Source organism: Cherax quadricarinatus, chromosome 3 (genome assembly GCF_038502225.1).
Source record: "Cherax quadricarinatus isolate ZL_2023a chromosome 3, ASM3850222v1, whole genome shotgun sequence".
Lineage (NCBI taxonomy): Eukaryota > Metazoa > Arthropoda > Malacostraca > Decapoda > Parastacidae > Cherax > Cherax quadricarinatus.
Window position 1 is genome coordinate 22072937 of NC_091294.1, and position 15124 is coordinate 22088060.

The window sequence follows — 15124 nt, forward strand, 5'->3', positions numbered from 1 at the left end:
AATGCCATCACACACACCAGCTGTGGAGGAGCTAGCCATCCCTGCTAGCACATATGGAACTACTGGTCTGCCACTACAGATACCTATGGCTACACCTGAATATGGGGATGAGTTTGTCATTTCTCCCAATACACACAACTACAACAGTCAGATGGACACCACACAGGTAACCTCCCTGGAAATTGGAGATGAGTCAGATGCACAGGACCTACCTGCAATGAATGATGAAACAGAGAACACTAATGTAACCATGGTACCTGTTAAGGTGATAGGTGTTAAAGAAAGCACTAACCCAGAAGTGCCATCCTCCGGAGAGGCATTGGATTCGCCTGACCTTCCTCATATTATAACAACTTTCCAGAAAAAAATTGAGCATCTTGAACAGATCCTGACAAGTTTAATAAATATATGTAATCAGGATGATGCTCATGAGCATGGTGATGATGTCAAAAGTGCAGCAATCTCCGTTCAGCTTTCAGCAATTTGTGAGAAAGAAGCCCATATCTCTTGCCTTCAAGACTTGCCTTTTAACTGGCTGCCAAAATGCCGAAAAATGCTTAAAAATAAAGGTCCTGAAGATAAAGACGTACAAACTATGCTATTTGCTCTTAAGTATCTGCACACTGTAGTCAAAGCATAATAGTTTTACCATCTTATGAACAAGAGATTGTAATAACTCACTACAATGGATACATTACAAATCTTTTCATGGAACATTGCTTCCATCAGGAAGCGGTTGCATGACTTACATCATATTAGTGCAACCAAGAATATTGATGTCATCTGTTTGCAGGAATGTAGATTGAAAGATGGAGCACCTCCACCAAACTTGCCTGGATATGCAGCTTATAACCTAAGGTCAACCAACTGTTGTGTGATGTATGTCAGAAAGAGCTTGCCACATTCACTCCTTTCCTTGCAGAGTCGAGTTAACATGCAGTATCATGGTGTCAAAGTATATGCAGGCGATTTTTCCATAAACATTTTTAATCTCTATGCCCCAGCGAACCAGCTTCGACCTGATGCTTTACCAGATCGCATCAATAGTGAACCTACCATCATTCTTGGAGATTTTAATGCCAGACATAAGAATATTGGTGGGTCTATAACAAACACCAATGGAACTAAACTAGTGAGACTGCTAAATGAGCATGATAATGTTCGAATTGTGGGCACTACTGAGCCTACTCACATATATGGTGGCATACTAGATCTGTGTCTTGGATTTAATACATCATATACGATGCATGACTCTGTCATAGTTGATGATCTTCTATCTGATCACTTCCCAAGACTAACAACTGTCAATCTTGATCACATCTCCAGCAATCAAGGAGCTAAATACAGAAGGAGGAAACTTATTCTCAAACCAGAACACAGAGACAACTTTATTAACCACTTGGATCAATGGTATAAGAATTACGAGCCCATTGGCACACAAAAATTTAATGATGATTTAATTACCACTATTGAGAGTGTTCTCACAGATCAAGTGGGCAGGAATAGGAAACAAAGACCCTCCACTATAAATAACAATAAAAACCAATGTAAATACTATAATGATCCACAGTTGCGCAATCTAACACATGCAGCTAGGAGGATTGGTAAAGCATACCGTGAATGTAGAACCCCAGACCTGCTCAGAACGTTCCAAGCTGCACTAACAAATGCAAGGAATAGAAAGGAAGAACTTAGGCAACAGGAATGGGAACAGTTTGTTAGTGGATTAAATAGGTCCACCCCTTTGAGTTTGGCTTGGAAAGATATAAATAAAATAACCAGGAAAAGGACTGGCAATGTTGCTCATCCCTTTCCTCTTGAAAAAGCAAATGACCTCATAAATGACTGGTCCAAAACATCCAGGCATGAAAGCCTTCCATCTCATATTAGAAAAAAATTAGAGAGTACTTCTGAAGAAATGTTGAAACTGATTAATTTTATGAGCCAAAATATTGATGAGAGTGATTGCCTGTTTACCGAGTATGAATTAGATAATGCATTAACCAAAGATCGATCAACTGCTCCTGGAGAGGATGGTATAACCCATGATATTCTCAGAACTCTAAGGCACGTGCCTGATAACCCTTTGTTGGCACTGTATAATCTCAGTTACATTGAGGGCGTTCTTCCTACTTCCTGGACCAATAGTCTCATTGTGCCTATCCCTAAGCCCCAACAGCCTGATACATTTAGGCCGATTTCCTTAACTAGTTGTCTTTGTAAAACTTTTGAAAGAATGATGCTTAACAGACTGTACTACAGAATCAGACATCAACTTTCCCCCTACCTCTATGGGTTCATGAAAGGTAAAAGTGTGCAGAACTGTATTTCCACCTTTCTCACTGCACACACCTCTACTAGTTTTACCACTTTTCTTGATCTAAAATCTGCATTTGATATTGCGAACAGAACCGTTATACTACATGAACTAGCCAAAATGAATATTGGTGGTAGCTTACTCTGCTGGATAATAGGATACCTGTCAAATAGAGTATCCTCTGTCCTTTACCAAGGCTTCAGAAGTGATTCTAAAGAAATGTCTTTAGGTACACCGCAGGGAGGAGTTCTTAGTCCCATGCTATTTAATATTCTGATTAATGCTCTCCTAAATGCTCTACCTGCCTCACCTAAACATATAGCTATAAGCTATGCTGATGATATCATGATCCATACAACAGGGCATAAGAAGATGAATACCATTCTTAATGAAGTTCAAGCAATTTGTAATCGACTAGGCCTCATAATATCTTCCTCTAAAACTAAGATATTAACAAGCAAACGACATCCCCCACCCATCTATTTGCAGGGTGAAATCATTAGCTACGTTAAAACTTACAGATATCTTGGTGTAGATGTACCCTTTAACAAATCCACTATATCACAACTAAACAAGAAATGTAAAGCTAGGCTAAATGCTCTCAAAGCTGTTGCTGGCTACAATCCCAACTATGGTGCTAATGTGAGAATCGTGAGAATGATGTACATAGCCTATGTTAGGTCCTTAATTGATTATGCTGTTCCCATGTTGATATTAGCTAGAGAAAGTTCTCTCCGACCCATGGAGTTAATGCAAAATGAAGCTCTCAGGATTATTCTTGGCTGTCCCAGATCTACAAAAATTCTTAACATGAGGAAGGAGCTTGGTATTTCTAGTATCAGTGATAGGATTGTTGAAATTAACACTGTACTCGGTATTAGAATGTTGAGAAACGAACCAGACACTGTCACAGTGAATCTTACCAAGTGTCTAGAGGTAAATACACACAGATCTAAATGGATTGTGAAAACGTGCAATTGCATTAAGTTTTATAACCTGCATGAACTGTATCACTGTAGACAACAAGAGCATTTCACCCCTCCATGGAAGATGTGTTCATTTAATATCACATACCTACAAGTCCCTCCCAAGAAGCTCATTGCTAGTAATCCCTTCCTTAAATCTCTTGTTAGAGCAACTGCTCAAGAAGAAATTTCTCACCTAACTGGTAGTAACAAGTTATCACAAGTTATATACACTGATGGATCTAAACAGGAGTCTTCTGGCAGGGCTGCATCTGCTCTTGTTGCCACCTCCCTAGTTAAGAACGATAATAAATTTGTTGAGTTAGGCATAAGAATTAACAACTGGGCGTCTACACTGCAAACTGAATTGTTTGCAATCCTAATGGCGCTAAAGCTAACCTATGACACTGAGCTTGACTCTATCATCATTGCTGATTCTATGTCATCATTGAAGGCTCTTGGCTCATATAATGACTCCAACAACATGCTCATTGGAGAAGCCAGGTATAGATACTCAAAAATTAGGGACAAAGGAATTAATGTACAATTGCTATGGATCCCATCACACATTGGATTACTCCTTCATGATAAAGTTGATATGTTAGCCAAGAAGAGTTCCAGAAGGAGAATGTAGAATATAACTTTGGTATAACTGTGTCTAGCATTAGGAATAATATTAGGAGAGAAGTAAATAATGAAAATGATTGTTATAGGAATGCAGTTAGAAGCCTGAGTAGATCTATAACCCACTATGATAACATGAACGTAGATAAGTATGTTTATGGAGCAACTTGCAATGTGAACAGACTGACTGATGTTGTAGTGGCCAGGCTTAGGCTTGGTTACAAGTACTTCTGGCAGTTTGGGAGACACACAGATGATGATCAAACTAAATGTAAATTATGTGATCAGGCATATGGTCACTCTCTTGAACACTATGTGCTTAATTGTCCACTTATTGAGGAATACAGAGACAGACAGTATAATAACCTATGTGACATGTCAAGATATCTTATTAATGAAAATAAGATACCAGATATACTAAGCAAATTTCCTAAATTTGCTTGTAACAGATAAGTGAACTATAGATATGTAGATATAAATCCATATGTATTCCTGTTAACCCTTTGGGGCCTAGTTCCTAGGCCTTTTGTGTATCCATATGCTCTCGCGCTACCGTCCACAGGATGGATATGGGGTGCACAATAAACTAGCCACTTCGGTGGCAAAATCTAAAATCTAATCTAATATCCTATGTAGAGGAATTGACTCTATATATTGTTGTCTCGGGGGAAAATATCCAGTTACTATCACTAGTTGTCCATGAGACGTTGTCATTTCTATTGCAAGAATGTTATCTTCATCAACGTGAATATTTTTAAATGTATAGCCTAATTTTACTAAGATGGCTACTCCACTAAATGGTCCTCTCGATTTCTCCACAGTAGAGTAACCACGTAATTTAATATATTGTTCAACTCTTGCAGCAGTCTCGTTCAGAAGTATAACATCGGGATTGTAATTATGTAGTTCAACCTCAAGAAGGTAACGGTTATTAAAGAAATGTTGAACATTAAGTTGGAAAATTGTAATCCCCATTATTTCTTGTTCTTCGCGCGTGTACTGCGGTCTGAACGCCTGCAAGTAATGTCACGTGTTGCATCAACACTATCCCTGCTGGACTCATCAAGGGGAGGAGGAAACTTTTGCGTAGGTGCTTGTGTATTAAGAATGCCATCATCTTCACTAGAGGTAGTAATATTAACAGACTCATTAGAATCGGTAGAGTCATCATCAGAAAACTGAGGTGTGTTATTCCCTGTTACAGGAAGCAGAGGCTCGTGAGAGTTAATGGGAGACAGTGGAGGCTCCAAGGGAAAAGTAGGCAGGCAAGGCGAGTCACCCTGGGAAAGTTCCTGTTCAACATGATCAGCTTCAATAGCGGGAGAGTAGGCACCACTTTCTGGGGCATTGTTAGGTTCAGGTGTTGACTTATCGGGTTGAGGGGAGTTGACAACCTGGGTTTGTGAGGTGGGCGATCCCTGAGCCAGGGATGACTTAGGCTTATTTTTAGATGCAGAGTAGGGAACATACTTCTTGTTATGAGAAGGCTGGGTCATAATAGCCTTCACATTTTCTGGGATAGTGATGGGAGTAATCCCATTAGCCATTAACAGATCCTGAGAGCAGAGTTGAATGTCACCACCTGCTATGTCTTTGGCCATCATGTACATTAGTTGTGCTCTCGTCATATCCCCAGTTGTGGATACCTGATACATAGGAGATGATACTGAACCTTGTTTTTGCGTTTGTGTATGGTTTAAGTGAGGGTTAGATTGGGGCGCTCCAAGAGGGGCAGAATTCCAAACATTGGAACCATTGGTAGAGACCTGAGGAGTCCCACTTGATCCAGGCAGAGCTGGGAAGGAAGTTTGGGACATCGTTGGCGGTGCCTGGGGAGTGGTCTTCTTAGCAGTGGACAGTTTCTTGGCTTCAAGAATTTTCTGCATTTCCTTTTTCCTTTCAGGACAAATAGCAGAAACAGCATGATGTTTTCCGTTGCAGAGGACACATTTAAGTGTATTTTTGTTGGTACAATCTCTATACGAATGTTGGCCAGAGCAAATGCTACAAATCTGCCCTTGAGTACTGCATTTATTGTTGTTATGACCAAAGGCATAACACTTGAAACATTGTGTCACATTGACAAATCGTTCAAGGGAGATTTGGTCAGGTGTACATCTGGTGCCAAAACATTTGAATCCATGTGATGTTTGGCCTCCTCAGGTGTCTCAAGTATTAGCTTTAAGGTCACCTTGTTGTTGGTAGGATTAGAGAATTTATGTGCTTCTACAGCCCTAAAGTCAGAATTCTCGGTGTTAATGTCGTCAACAATTTCATTCACTGTGCTATGTTTCATGAAACTGTTGATTCTGGCCACAAACACAGTCCTCTGAGCTTGATAGCTATCAGGTGCAACTGGGGTAACACCAGAAGTCTTGAGTTTTTCAAGCACATCATGCTTCAGAAGTTGAAGTAACTCTTCTTCCGAAGAGAGGAGAAGTACTGCTCCAGCGTGGGTTTGAAAAACATCCACTGGAGCAACAGTTGAGTTGGAGCAAATACATGTGAGAATTTCTTTCATTGACATTTGATTGCCGTCAATGCGTAATCTTACACGTATCCTCGCCATGATGTTGAGGAAGGAACATCTGGCAGAGGAGTTTCTTAACAAAAAGGGAACTTTCCCTGATGTTAAACTAGCATCCTATTTCAGCAGACTTATGAAGGTCAGCCCCTAAGATAGCCTACCCTCGAGTAGTGAGGGGAAAGGGCCCAAGGCAAAGATCGGCTGGATTTTAAAAAACCACACGGGCTACCAGATGGTCAAAATGCCTTGTGTTAACTCGCCAAAGCGAAGTTGCCGAAAAAGAAGAAGATAGGACAGTCAGAAGGATAGCAATGTATGTAGTGTGCTAAGTGTGTGGGCCAGTGTTGATGTATGGGTGAGGGTAGGATGAGGAAGGATGGGGGGATGGGGATGAGAGGGGTGAACAAGCAAGCAAGTCACCGCCTTATCCTCTTGATGGGATGGGGCTCGAAGTGACTGTAAGCAAGTTTCCTCTCAGCTCTGGTGAGAATTACTCAGGATAACACAAGAAAAATCCCGAGCAACAGTGTTCAGAGTTGCTCAGCTGAAGAGCAGGAACGACGACGTCTTCTCTCCACGCAACAATCAATATTTGCACCAATAACTCATTACAGTTGTGACCGGGTGTGGAAGTGTGAATTGCTCATTACTCTATAATTTGTTCATGATTGTAGCCAAAGTATAAACGTAAGTAACCATTCTACAGAATTCATTACCTTTGTAACTTGTGAGCTCATTACCTTTGTACCTAGTTCAGCTATCAAAACTTTGGGGGCCCAGTCCCTGGACCCATTACGTACCTCTGTAATCTGTAAATACCTTTGTAACTTGTCATGATTGTGACCAGACTTACCTGGAGTTCATTACCTTTGTAAATTGTGAGTTCATTACCTTTGTAAATTGTGAGTTCATTGCCTTTGTAAATTGTGAGTTCATTACCTCTGTAACTTGCTCAGCTATCAAAACTTTGGAGTCCAGTCCCTGGACCAATTATGTACCTCTGTAATCTTTTGACTACCGCCCACAGGATGGGTATGGGGTGCATAATAAACATATTAAACTAACTAACTTCTCTCCACGGTGGCTGGGCTGCTCTTCTCCAGCAAGTTGCAGTCAGCACCCGCAGAGTTCCTGCTGTCTTCTATGTCGTCTTCGTTATTGTTTATCCAGGCTTAGCAGTTGGGTCTAGTCCTGACTCTTCTTTTTTAGATTTTGCCACCGAAGTGGCTAGTTTATTGTGCACCCCATATCCATCCTGTGGACGGTAGCGCGAGAGCATATGGATACACAAAAGGCCTAGGAACTAGGCCCCAAAGGGTTAACAGGAATACATATGGATTTATATCTACATATCTATAGTTCACTTATCTGTTACAAGCAAATTTAGGAAATTTGCTTAGTATATCTGGTATCTTATTTTCATTAATAAGATATCTTGACATGTCACATAGGTTATTATACTGTCTGTCTCTGTATTCCTCAATAAGTGGACAATTAAGCACATAGTGTTCAAGAGAATGACCATATGCCTGATCACATAATTTACATTTAGTTTGATCATCATCTGTGTGTCTCCCAAACTGCCAGAAGTACTTATAACCAAGCCTAAGCCTGGCCACTACAACATCAGTCAGTCTGTTCACATTGCAAGTTGCTCCATAAACATACTTATCTACGTTCATGTTATCATAGTGGGTTATAGATCTACTCAGGCTTCTAACTGCATTCCTATAACAATCATTTTCATTATTTACTTCTCTCCTAATATTATTCCTAATGCTAGACACAGTTATACCAAAGTTATATTCTACATTCTCCTTCTCGATACTCTTCTTGGCTAACATATCAACTTTATCATGAAGGAGTAATCCAATGTGTGATGGGATCCATAGCAATTGTACATTAATTCCTTTTTCCCTAATTTTTGAGTATCTATACCTGGCTTCCCCAATGAGCATGTTGTTGGAGTCATTATATGAGCCAAGAGCCTTCAATGATGACATAGAATCAGTAATGATGATAGAGTCAAGCTCAGTGTCATAGGTTAGCTTTAGCGCCATTAGGATTGCAAACAATTCAGTTTGCAGTGTAGACGCCCAGTTGTTAATTCTTATGCCTAACTCAACAAATTTATTATCGTTCTTAACTAGGGAGGTGGCAACAAGAGCAGATGCAGCCCTGCCAGAAGACTCCTGTTTAGATCCATCAGTGTATATAACTTGTGATAACTTGTTACTACCAGCTAGGTGAGAAATTTCTTCTTGAGCAGTTGCTCTAACAAGAGATTTAAGGAAGGGATTACTAGCAATGAGCTTCTTGGGAGGAACTTGTAGGTATGTGATATTAAATGAACACATCTTCCATGGAGGGGTGAAATGCTCTTGTTGCCTACAGTGATACAGTTCATGCAGGTTATAAAACTTAATGCAATTGCACGTTTTCACAATCCATTTAGATCTGTGTGTATTTACCTCTAGACACTTGGTAAGATTCACTGTGACAGTGTCTGGTTCGTTTCTCAACATTCTAATACCGAGTACAGTGTTAATTTCAACAATCCTATCACTGATACTAGAAATACCAAGCTCCTTCCTCATGTTAAGAACTTTTGTAGATCTGGGACAGCCAAGAATAATCCTGAGAGCTTCATTTTGCATTAACTCCAAGGGTCGGAGAGAACTTTCTCTAGCTAATATCAACATGGGAGCAGCATAATCAATTAAGGACCTAACATAGGCTATGTACATCATTCTCACGATTCTCACATTTGCACCATAGTTGGGATTGTAGCCAGCAACAGCTTTGAGAGCATTTAGCCTAGCTTTACATTTCTTGTTTAGTTGTGGTATAGTGGATTTGTTAAAGGGTACATCTACACCAAGATATCTGTAAGTTTTAACGTAGCTAATGATTTCACCCTGCAAATAGATGGGTGGGGGATGTCGTTTGCTTGTTAATATCTTAGTTTTAGAGGAAGATATTATGAGGCCTAGTCGATTACAAATTGCTTGAACTTCATTAAGAATGGTATTCATCTTCTTATGCCCTGTTGTATGGATCATGATATCATCAGCATAGCTTATAGCTATATGTTTAGGTGAGGCAGGTAGAGCATTTAGGAGAGCATTAATCAGAATATTAAATAGCATGGGACTAAGAACTCCTCCCTGCGGTGTACCTAAAGACATTTCTTTAGAATCACTTCTGAAGCCTTGGTAAAGGACAGAGGATACTCTATTTGACAGGTATCCTATTATCCAGCAGAGTAAGCTACCACCAATATTCATTTTGGCTAGTTCATGTAGTATAACGGTTCTGTTCGCAATATCAAATGCAGATTTTAGATCAAGAAAAGTGGTAAAACTAGTAGAGGTGTGTGCAGTGAGAAAGGTGGAAATACAGTTCTGCACACTTTTACCTTTCATGAACCCATAGAGGTAGGGGGAAAGTTGATGTCTGATTCTGTAGTACAGTCTGTTAAGCATCATTCTTTCAAAAGTTTTACAAAGACAACTAGTTAAGGAGATCGGCCTAAATGTATCAGGCTGTTGGGGCTTAGGGATAGGCACAATGAGACTATTGGTCCAGGAAGTAGGAAGAACGCCCTCAATGTAACTGAGATTATACAGTGCCAACAAAGGGTTATCAGGCACGTGCCTTAGAGTTCTGAGAATATCATAGGTTATACCATCCTCTCCAGGAGCAGTTGATCGACCTTTGGTTAATGCATTATCTAATTCATACTCGGTAAAGAGGCAATCACTCTCATCAATATTTTGGCTCATAAAATTAATCAGTTTCAACATTTCTTCAGAAGTACTCTCTAAATTTTTTCTAATATGAGATGGAAGGCTTTCATGCCTGGATGTTTTGGACCAGTCATTTATGAGGTCATTTGCTTTTTCAAGAGGAAAGGGATGAGCAACATTGCCAGTCTTTTTCCTGGTTATTTTATTTATACCTTTCCAAGCCAAACTCAAAGGGGTGGACCTATTTAATCCACTAACAAACTGTTCCCATTCCTGTTGCCTAAGTTCTTCCTTTCTATTCCTTGCATTTGTTAGTGCAGCTTGGAACGTTCTGAGCAGGTCTGGGGTTCTACATTCACGGTATGCTTTACCAATCCTCCTAGCTGCATGTGTTAGATTGCGCAGCTGTGGATCATTATAGTATTTACATTGGTTTTTATTGTTATTTATAGTGGAGGGTTTTTGTTTCCTATTCCTGCCCACTTGATCTGTGAGAACACTCTCAATAGTGGTAATTAAATCATCATTAAATTTTTGTGTGCCAATGGGCTCGTAATTCTTATACCATTGATCCAAGTGGTTAATAAAGTTGTCTCTGTGTTCTGGTTTGAGAATAAGTTTCCTCCTTCTGTATTTAGCTCCTTGATTGCTGGAGATGTGATCAAGATTGACAGTTGTTAGTCTTGGGAAGTGATCAGATAGAAGATCATCAACTATGACAGAGTCATGCATCGTATATGATGTATTAAATCCAAGACACAGATCTAGTATGCCACCATATATGTGAGTAGGCTCAGTAGTGCCCACAATTCGAACATTATCATGCTCATTTAGCAATCTCACTAGTTTAGTTCCATTGGTGTTTGTTATAGACCCACCAATATTCTTATGTCTGGCATTAAAATCTCCAAGAATGATGGTAGGTTCACTATTGATGCGATCTGGTAAAGCATCAGGTCGAAGCTGGTTCGCTGGGGCATAGAGATTAAAAATGTTTATGGAAAAATCGCCTGCATATACTTTGACACCATGATACTGCATGTTAACTCGACTCTGCAAGGAAAGGAGTGAATGTGGCAAGCTCTTTCTGACATACATCACACAACAGTTGGTTGACCTTAGGTTATACGCTGCATATCCAGGCAAGTTTGGTGGAGGTGCTCCATCTTTCAATCTACATTCCTGCAAACAGATGACATCAATATTCTTGGTTGCACTAATATGATGTAAGTCAGGCAACCGCTTCCTGATGGAAGCAATGTTCCATGAAAAGATTTGTAATGTATCCATTGTAGTGAGTTATTACAATCTCTTGCTCATAAGATGGTAAAACTATTATGCTTTGACTACAGTGTGCAGATACTTAAGAGCAAATAGCATAGTTTGTACGTCTTTATCTTCAGGACCTTTATTTTTAAGCATTTTTCGGCATTTTGGCAGCCAGTGATAAGGCAAGTCTTGAAGGCAAGAGTTATGGGCTTCTTTCTCACAAATTGCTGGAAGCTGAACGGAGATTGCTGCACTTTGGACATCATCACCATTCTCAAGAGCATCATCCTGATTACATATATTTATTAAACTTGTCAGGATCTGTTCAAGATGCTCAATTTTTTTCTGGAAAGTTGTTATAATATGAGGAAGGTCTAACGAATCCAATGCCTCTCCGGAGGATGGCACTTCTGGGTTAGTGCTTTCTTTAACACCTATCACCTTAACAGGTACCATGGTTACATTAGTGTTCTCTGTTTCATCATTCATTGCAGGTAGGTCCTGTGCATCTGACTCATCTCCAATTTCCAGGGAGGTTACCTGTGTGGTGTCCGTCTCACTGTTGTAGTTGTGTGTATTGGGAGAAATGACAAACTCATCCCCATATTCAGGTGTAGCCATAGGTATCTGTAGTGGCAGACCAGTAGTTCCATATGTGCTAGCAGGGATGGCTAGCTCCTCCACAGCTGGTGTGTGTGATGGCATTCTGGTATCACCAGAATCCTTTGCAGTGAGGTGGGGTTCTTGCACACTTTGCAGAGGTTCAGTCTCAGATCTGGCTGTGGTAGACTGGATGGCCCCATCCTCAGTTACCATTAAAGGACTGTTATCAGGTTTACATCGAAGGTTGTTTGGGTTCTGACTGCAGTCCTTGTGGGAGACTGTAACCCCAACTTCTTTACAGTTAATACACTTAAATTTTCGGCTGTCAGGGCCTACTGTGCATTCTCTAGTGGAATGTTTCCCAGCACACTTACCACACCAAGAATGTAGTATTCCACAGTCTACTGCAACATGGCCATAGTGCTGGCATTTGTAACACCTACGTTTAGGGGGCAGTATTGGAGTATCATAGGATTCATTATTTTAAGATTGAGATTAATATTTCTGTTTATGGTCAAATGGGTGAGTGAGTGTAAGTGTGAACCACCAGGTGGTATTCGTGTAGTTAGTTGATGGGGTTTATCAGGGAGATAAGATGTTTTCTAATGGTAGTTTTGAAGGTGATGAATGTGTCTGCAGTTCTAGAGTTCTCAGGTAGGGTGTTCCAGATTTTAGGGCCTTTGACATACATTGAATTTTTGTAAAGGTTTAGTCGGACATGGGGAAAGTCATAGAGATGTTTGTGTCTGGTGTTATGCCTGTGGGTTCTGTCACAACTATCAAGAAAGCGTTTTAGGTAAAGGTTGATATTGGAGTTTAAGGTCCTGTAGATGTAGATTGCACAGTAGTAAGTGTGGATGTACTGAACAGGGAGTAAGTTCAGATCTATGAAGAGTGGGGGGTGTGTTGCCAGGGATGGGATTTAGTGATTATTCTTACTGCAGCTTTTTGTTGGGTTATTATTGGCTTTAGGTGTGTTGCTGCAGTTGATCCCCAAGCACGAATAGCATAGGTGAGGTATGGATAAATAAGTGAGTGGTATAGTGTGAGAAGGGCATTTTGCGGCACGTAGTATCGTATCTTGGAGAGGATCCCAACTGCTTTTGATACTTTTTTGGTTATGTGTTGGATATGGGTGCTGAAATTCAGGTTGTTGTCAAGGTATAGGCCTAGGAATTTGCCCTCATTATGTCTGGTAATTAGAGTGTTGTCGATCTTAATGTTAATTTGTGCATATCCTGCTCTGCTACCAAACATAATATAGTAGGTTTTGTCAGTGTTAAGCGTAAGTTTATTGGCTGTCATCCAAGTCGATATTTTGAGCAGCTCCTCGTTAACAATGGTGTTGAGGGTGGCAAGATTAGGGTGAGAGATGACATAAGTCGTGTCGTCAGCAAAGAGAATGGGTTTCAGATGTTGGGATACGTTTGGAAGATCATTGATGTATATGAGGAAGAGCAGGGGACCAAGGACACTTCCCTGTGGAACTCCAGTATCAAGTGGCCGTGTTGTTGATGCTGTGACTTTAATGGTAACATACTGATACCTATTAGTAAGGTAAGATTTGAAATAAGCAAGCGCATGGCCTCTTATACCGTAATGGTCAAGTTTGTGGAGTAGGATGTCGTGGTCTACTGTGTCAAAAGCTTTTCTTAGGTCAATAAAAATTCCTAGTGGATATTCCTTATTTTCCAATGCTGTGTAAAGCAGATCTAGCATTTTTATGATTGCATCATTAGTGCTTTTATTTTTCCTAAATCCAAATTGGCAGGGGTTGAGTATGTTTTGTGCTGTTATAAATGAATATAGTCTCCTGTGCACGAGTTTCTCAAAGATTTTGGATAGCAATGGTAAGTTTGATATTGGCCTATAGTTGTTTAAGTCTGTAGGGTCACCACCTTTATGTATTGGTGTAACCCTTGCCATCTTGAGTAGTTTCGGGAAGGTGCTAGTTTCTAGTGACTTGTTAAAAAGTAATGAAATAGCATGCGAAAGGATATGGGCCGCTCGCTTGTACAGTAATGGTGGGACATTAGACAGATTCCCTGAGTTGTTTTTAAGTGACTTTATAATCTCGGCGACTTCCGAGGGCTCAGTTGGTGCAAGATAGAAGGAATTTGGGAAATTCCCATCTAGGTAGTCCCCGGCATGGGCATTAGTATGTGGGATTTTATTGGCGAGATTAGATCCTATGGTTGAGAAGAAGTCGTTTATCTTGTTAGCTGTGTCAGTGGGATGTAGTGGTGTTTCATTAGGTTTAGTTAGGACAATATTCTTGTTTTTTTCAGTTTGTGGGTCCCTAGAATCTGAGAGAGTGTTTTCCAGGTCTTTTTTATATCTCCTCTAGTGTCTGTGAATCTACTGGAGTAGTATAGTTGTTTGGCATATTTATTACTTTGGTGAGAACTGATGAATAGTGTTTTAGAATATCTTTGTGTATTAAGTGTATTAAGTGATAATCCCAGGTTATACAGAATATTTAGATTATAGATAATCCCTTGTTATACAGAATATTTAGATTATAGATAACCTCTGGTTATACAGAATATTTAGATTATAGATAATCCCAGGTTATACAGAATATTTAGATTATAGATAATCCCTGGTTATACAGAATATTTAGATTATAGATAATCCATGGTTATCCAGAATATTTAGATTATAGATAATCCCTGGTTATACAGAATATTTAGATTATAGATAATCCCTGGTTATACAGAATATTTAGATTATAGATAACCTCTGGTTATACAGAATATTTAGATTATAGATAATCCCTGGTTATACAGAATATTTAGATTATAGATAACCTCTGGTTATACAGAATATTTAGATTATAGATAATCCCAGGTTATACAGAATATTTAGATTATAGATAATTCCTGGTTATACAGAATATTTAAATTATAGATAATCCCTGGTTATACAGAATATTTAGATTATAGATAATCCCTGGTTATACAGAATATTTAGATTATAGATAATCCCTGGTTATACAGAATATTTAGATTATAGATAATCCCAGGTTATACAGAATATTTAGATTATAGATAATCTACATCACCGAACT